Source organism: Bos indicus x Bos taurus, chromosome 20 (genome assembly GCF_003369695.1).
Source record: "Bos indicus x Bos taurus breed Angus x Brahman F1 hybrid chromosome 20, Bos_hybrid_MaternalHap_v2.0, whole genome shotgun sequence".
In the NCBI taxonomy this organism is placed as follows: domain Eukaryota; kingdom Metazoa; phylum Chordata; class Mammalia; order Artiodactyla; family Bovidae; genus Bos; species Bos indicus x Bos taurus.
Window position 1 is genome coordinate 27,466,295 of NC_040095.1, and position 7,152 is coordinate 27,473,446.

The following is a 7,152-nucleotide window of genomic DNA, read 5'->3' on the forward strand; positions in this document are numbered from 1 at the left end:
TTTAGTCGTGTAAGACTCTTTATCCAGTTTCAACATCTGACTTTTTTCAGCAGGCAGTCATGCACCCTAAAAAGAACATTCGACACAACAAATGCATTCTAGAGCTGACAAATTAAGGAGATCTTATTCACAGTATAAAAGGTTTACCTTTGATTTTAAAAGTTTATTTAATGCAGTTTGCATGATATGTTTCACAAAAAATGCAAACTTACTATAATGTTATAAAAGCACTCGTGTGGGCAAAGTGAGTTGCAGACGTCTATATTAATTAAATATAATTTCTATTGTCATCAATATAATTTTCCCTTTAAAATTTAAACTTGGCATTTTGTATTTATGAAAAAAGTAGTGATTAATGGATAGATACATAGATAGATTTAGAATTGGAACACAATGGAAATTACATTATTACCTGCATACTAGTATAAGAAGAGAGTTTTGTTATCAGAACCAATGCAACACATAAAGGTAAAGAGATCTATTCAGTCAAACGTCTTAACTAAAGAACAGAAGAAAAAGGAAAGTCCTCTGACACATTGTAGGTGCTTTCACAGAATTAAAGGGTAAATTTTTATGAGTTAAAAAATGGACATTGGGCACCTAGGTTCTAAGATGCACACACATTTATGCTTACTTTCGTAGTTTGCAACACTACAAAATCCACAGAACATTTTAACTTAGATATAAAAGGACAGTTGCTGTTCAAAAAGAAAGCTAAATAAATTGATTTTATATTTTATCTTAGCATATTTTTCTTCTCTCTTTTTTTAATTGATAATTCAGATTTAAATGCTTGAAACTATAAAACTGGGAATGTATAAAGTTTGCTTGTGTCTGGTTTCAAAGATGGTCATTTTTTTCCCCTTTTCTTTCTATTCTTTCCTTCTTTTTCTTTTCTTTTTTTATGCACAAAATGTCTGCCAAGCCTGAAAATGATGCAGATCATGTTTCGATGTCTGTTAGGTGGCGCTTACCAAGCAGTCTGGCTCTGGTCAGGGATTTTTCAACTGCTCGCTGTGGTGGAATTACAGTAGGGGGTTAGGAGTGGGGTGAGTGGGAGGGAGACTTTGTCCCCGTTGCATTTAAAATTACATCTAATCTTATCAGGGCGCTCGTCATTGTTTCTGGCGGCCAGGAGCAGGTACAGTACTGCTTTTGTTCAAGTCAGTAGCTTTGTTGAATAAAGTTGAGGGAAAAGCCAAGACTAAATAATATTCTCTCAGAAACTCATGTGCTGATTGAAAAAATGCTTTGAAAGAGAACAAGAGAAAGGTGGGGGTGGGAAGAGAGACAGGTAAAGTCACAATAGAAAAAGTACCAATGTAGTAAGGAAAGAAGCAGAAACTTAAAGATTAGAAGAAACTTGTACAGAAAAAAAGTTTATTCAAAAATACTTTTATTCTTATCCGCTAAAATGTACTGGCTCATTTTCTTTGGCACTATGTATAGTAAAACTCAGGGGCCATACACTGTCTATTTCTACTATTTGAGAAAACTGAAAGTTAAAGTAAGACTAGTTGTCGCTGTTGTTGTTTTTAATGGCACAAAGCTACAAAGTATATTTTCTCTTTGCACAAATAAATATTCCTAAACTTTGCCCCTCATTGATGATCCTGACTTTTTAATATGCTAAAATATCAGTTGAAGAGTCTTTGTCACAAAACTTGAGGTTGTGCTAGACCTAAGATAAGTGGTAATAAATCCAAGTTCAAAAAACTTGCCCTAACGAGTTTTGAACAAAGCAGAGACACTAGAATTATAACAGCCAGAATAATATAATTATCAGCAAGAAAATAAACCCCCCAGTTTTCCATGTGTCAATAAAGAGTCCAAGTTAATTCAAACCGAAATAATTGGCACTAAGATTTACAAGAGATTCTAGTATTGTCCTTTGAAAATTAAGATAGAAAGTTGTTTGAACACAGTTTTTAAATCTGAAAAAATTAACCTAGCTATTCATAAACATACTGTAGAAAATAGGTTCTACTCTAAATGACTGAATTGGATTTTATCAATTATAATTAAATTATATTAAAATAGTTTAAACAAAATTTCTGAAGCTCAAAAAATATTTTTCACTGTGTACTTTAAGAAAATTAAAAATCAAAATGATTGAATCTCCTGATCAGTAACAATTCTATGGAAATTTTAGTGTCTCTTATTCTCATCTTTTTTAGCGTATAATACTTCATTTTCATGTTACGATCAAGAAAGACCTTAAGCTATGTGTTATGGAGGGGTACAAATATAAATTCTAATTAAACACATTTTAGCGATGTGCTCTTTCTCCACATTATACTTACTGTTAGACAAGTATATTGACACTTTCTAAACAGTCCAAGGAGAGAATACAGGTATGAAAACTGCAGTTTAAGAGATTTTAAAATTGCAAAGTCACATTTTGTTCTTTAATAGATCACCATAAGTAATACGTGACTAAAATTAACATTCACATTATTTTTGATACATTAAAATCAATTGTGTGTACTAGTCAAAGTATTTTTAAGTTATATTATAAATTCTTTAGCTGTCACAGTTTATTCACATATCCATTTGTTGTGCATATCACCATAGAATCATTTGATTAACAGCCACTGTGTATCATTATAGTAAGTTGCTACAATGAATTATAATTTTATAAGCTTTCTTTACATCAAATATAGTCAGATATTCTATACACATTTTGTCATTTATATCAATTTGTCAGTTTTAAAAAAGAGTAAAATGTCATCTATTTAAGTGGATTATTCTTCAGTATAAAATCATGGAGAAACTACTTTTAGACATTGTCATTCACTTTAATTTTTCAGTTAAAAACTTTATATCACATTTCAGGGTCACGTTCAAAAATCACCTACTGCTATTGATATTATATTATCCTTTATAATTGGATTATAGAACTCAAGGAACAAGTATACAGGTCATATTTATAAAAGCCCAAATTTACTAAATGTTCCATTAACAGACTTAACAATGAGGTTTTAAAAGTTATCTAGTGGTCCCTAAAATATCCTTTTCTTGGTTGACCTTTAGTCTAAATGTCTTTTTCTTCTGCTCCTAAAAATTCTTACACATCCTTTTAGTACTGGATATTGTTTTAATATTCAACAATACTGTTGCAATTCACAAGAGATATTAAATCATGATTCTCACTATTAGCCATAGTAAATAAAGACTTCCTCACTTTACATTTTTTTATAGAAATGAGAAAGGAATTGAATGTTAGATTTTTCTTTACTTATTGAATTCCAAATTATGCACTTACTTGTAATTACCTTCCTTAAATCATTTCTCTAATTTTCACTAAATATATTTTACTTTCATTGTTCCCAGACTGATTTTAATGACAAGCTAGGCTTGAGATGGAAGGCATAAATGAGGGAAGAAGAGTAGAAAATCTTCCTAAAAATAAGAGTTGGGGGATAGACTAGGTTTTCCCCAAACTCTTATTTTTAGGAAACTTTTGAGACTAGATTTTCCCCCAACTCTTATTTTTAGGAAATTTTCTACTCACTTACCATTCTGAAGCGTCACCTACCTTATTCTTTTTTCCTAAGCTGCCCTCTTTATTCCTCAATTAAATATCATAAAGTTAGATTCAGTGTGGGGGAGGGGGTACAGTGTGCTTGGGATTTATTACAAGGAAAATCCAGGGAAATAAGATCATATAACTTCAACTCTATGTAGTTATGTTATATATCATTTAGAGATGGTTAAATCTGATCATCATCACTGATTTTGAAACTAAGAAAACTGACATATAAGATGAATTACTTTCATCATGAGCTATAGACCATCAGTAATATCAATCTGAGTACTAAATTAAAGCTCAGGTTTTTAAAAGATAGGCTAATTGTTTGACCCTCTTGTAGCTTGGAGTATAAACTTCCAATTTTTTAACAAAGCTTCTTTCCCTTCAAAATTACTTCAGTTCAGTCAGTTTAGTCGCTCAGTCGAGTCCAACTCTTTGTGACCCCATGAATCACAGCACGCCAGGCCTCCCTGTCCATCACCAACTCCTGGAGTTCACTCAGACTCACGTCCATTGAGTCAGTGATGCCATCCAGCCATCTCATCCTCTGTCATCCCCTTCTCCTCCTGCCCCCAATCCCTCCCAGCATCAGAGTCTTTTCCAATGAGTCAACTCTTCGCATGAGGTGGCCAAAGTACTGGAGTTTCAGCTTCAGCATCATTCCCTCCAAAGAAATTCCAGGGCTATCTCCTTCAGAATGGACTGGCTGGATCTCCTTGCAGTCCAAGGGACTCTCAAGAGCTTTCTCCAACACCACAGTTCAAAAGCATCAATTCTTCGGCTCTCAGCCTTCTTCACAGTCCAACTCTCACATCCATACATGACCACAGGAAAAACCATAGCCTTGATTAGACGGACTTTGGTGGCAAAGTAATGTCCCTGCTTTTGAATATGCTATCTAGGTTGGTCATAACTTTTCTTCCAAGGAGTAAGCATCTTTTAATTTCAAAATTACTTAGGGATAACTAAATTTGTTATTTTCTTATTTATGTACTCTTGTGAAACTTTCGTCTCCTAGAATAAGGGGCCATAATAAGGGGCCACATGTTCACTGTCTACTGCCATGGTCTGATGTCATGAAGAAATGCCTTAGATGGTGATGCTTAAGGCAGATCTATCCTGTACTTAGACACAACTCCCACATCAACTATAGTAAAAATCATGTGCTCAAACAAGGCTCAAAATCAATGACTTCCTAAGGAGGTCCTGAAGAGTTGGACATGACTTGGTAACTGAACAACAACAACAACAAAAAAGTTTTGATTTGAGGAAGGGAAAGCTCAGCCCTGTATTAAAATTTAATTCATTAATAGTCAATGACGAAGTGTTCCCATGACAGGCTACAAGTGCATCATCTAGCTGCAAATTTCCTTATGACAAGTCTCCTGTCAGGGCCTTATCCCACGCCCTGTACTCTTAATTACAAGCTGGGGGAGACCTTCGTGGTGGCATAGAAGTTTCTCATGCACATCCATGGGCTTCTCTACCATCCTCCATTCCACCTCCCTCAAATTCAAGAAGCTCAACAAAAAGGAGGCAATATTGGGGGGACAGGACTCAAGGCCCAGGAGCTCTACCAATTTGGCCTTTATGCTCAATTAATATTATTTCAGTTACAATGTGATGAAATTACTGAACAGTCTTTAGAAGATAGAAAATCTCCACTCCCATAGAAAATTAGTCTGAGTTCCTGCCAAACAATTTTGATTGTTTTGGCAACAACCCCACTCATAAACTGGAAATTTTTTTTCCAAGGAAATAAAAAAATAATAAAAATTCCTAATTGAAAATGCAGTACTAATACTCAGCCACACTACTAACAGGGTACGTTACAATTCAAGCAGCCCACAACAAATCCAAAATAGCTAATAGCTATGCCACTGTAAAGGCTGTTGTCACACAAAAGCAAATTGCCATTTTGATATCAGGAAATGAAAGAGAAAAGTCAAGAACCCAAGATTTGACAGTGTGTGGCTTTAGGTAGAGAGGGAAAAATTCTAAACGTTCTTCATAAACGTTAGCTTTAGCTAAATAGGAAATTTCCTAGTGTGAAAAATACTAACAGAAATGCCAGATAAAGTATCAGCAACTCAGCCAATGTTTAGTTGACAAAACAACACTGTAATGCAAGGAGTTTATTTCAGAGGTACCTAACTTGTAGATCTAATATTTGATTTACTGCAAGATTCTTCTTACTATCATAGACTTTCTGGACACAAATCTCTAATACAAGTTTATTTTCTATTTTTCACCCAGTTTCAGAAACAGACTTCTCTTTTCCAAGGAAACCAGCTTCCAAATTAATTGACCATATTTAATCATAAATTTAAGTTCTGGTGAGTTGAAAATATAATCTGTACATTTCTCATCTTTTCTACAAACACAGTGCTTTATCAGACCTTCTTTATGCTAATTCTGTTCATTTTCACTATATCAGCATAATTAAAACAAATGTAAGTTATCTGCTTAAAAGTACTGAATGTTAACTTATTTTTCCATAATTACAACACTGCATTTTTACATGGCAGTGTTTACAGACAGATGTGCCCCAGCAAGCTGGTATGATTCAGCAAAACATGGTGAAGTATACTGTGGTAGATGGTCTGCTCTGATGGGCTTCATAGCTAAGCAAAGATCTGGGTATCACCGACTCTAAATTCTATTTTCAACCTTAGAACAATTAAGAGAGAAAGTAGTGTTTTTCAGCTGGATGGAGGTAAAATGAGGGCTTTAGGAATCTTGAGTTTATTCTGGTAGGTTTGGAAAATCTCTGAAGCAGCCTGATTGGAGGTTGAAAAATGGTAATAGAAACAAGAGAGATTTATCAGAGGGATTATTTGCCTATTCACTTCTACATAGAAACCAAATTGTGTTGTTGCACTTTTACTCTATTTTCTTCTGCATGACTTCCCACATCATTTTACAGAATCTTTCATCTTACTGAACTGAAGTTGCTGATCTATGTTGGGGAAAAAAATTTTTTTTTTCTGATAGATCTAGCCACATGTGTTTTGCTCTTGAGCCAGACTGTAGGCTTCTGCTCACACTCTGAGTGAATTCAGGGGGGCTGTGATGAGTTGAAATAGCCTGTTTGATGCTTTGGTTTTTACACTTCAGTAAGCAGCCCAGTCTCTTTGGCTCCTCTCACAAAACAATGCTGATAGATAGAAGCCATGCTGGAGAACATTCTGGTGAAGCTTCCCTAAGATCCAAAGTAGTTTGGTCAACTATTATTGAATTCCCCAATTTTGTGTAATTTAGATTCTATCTGAATAAAATAAATATCCTTTATATTAAAACTTAGCCCTCAAAATTTATAAAAAAATCTTTCCTCTTCGGTCTGAAAGAAAATGTGTGCAAATTTTCAAGTTTATCTAAACCAAAATTATTTTCCACTAAATAACTTGGTGACAAGCTAGAAATCCAAAAATGTTTTTCTTCTCCTCTCTCCCACTTTCCTCTTGGCATTTAATACTCTACCTGTCTGAAGTTGTTGAAGCATTCTGAAATTTAGTGTAAGTGCTTGAAGAATCTTGAGCAAAAAAATAATAATAGAAATACATTTCTATTGTGATTTGAGGGGAATATATCTTTCCTCTCCTGAGGGCTTAATAAATACT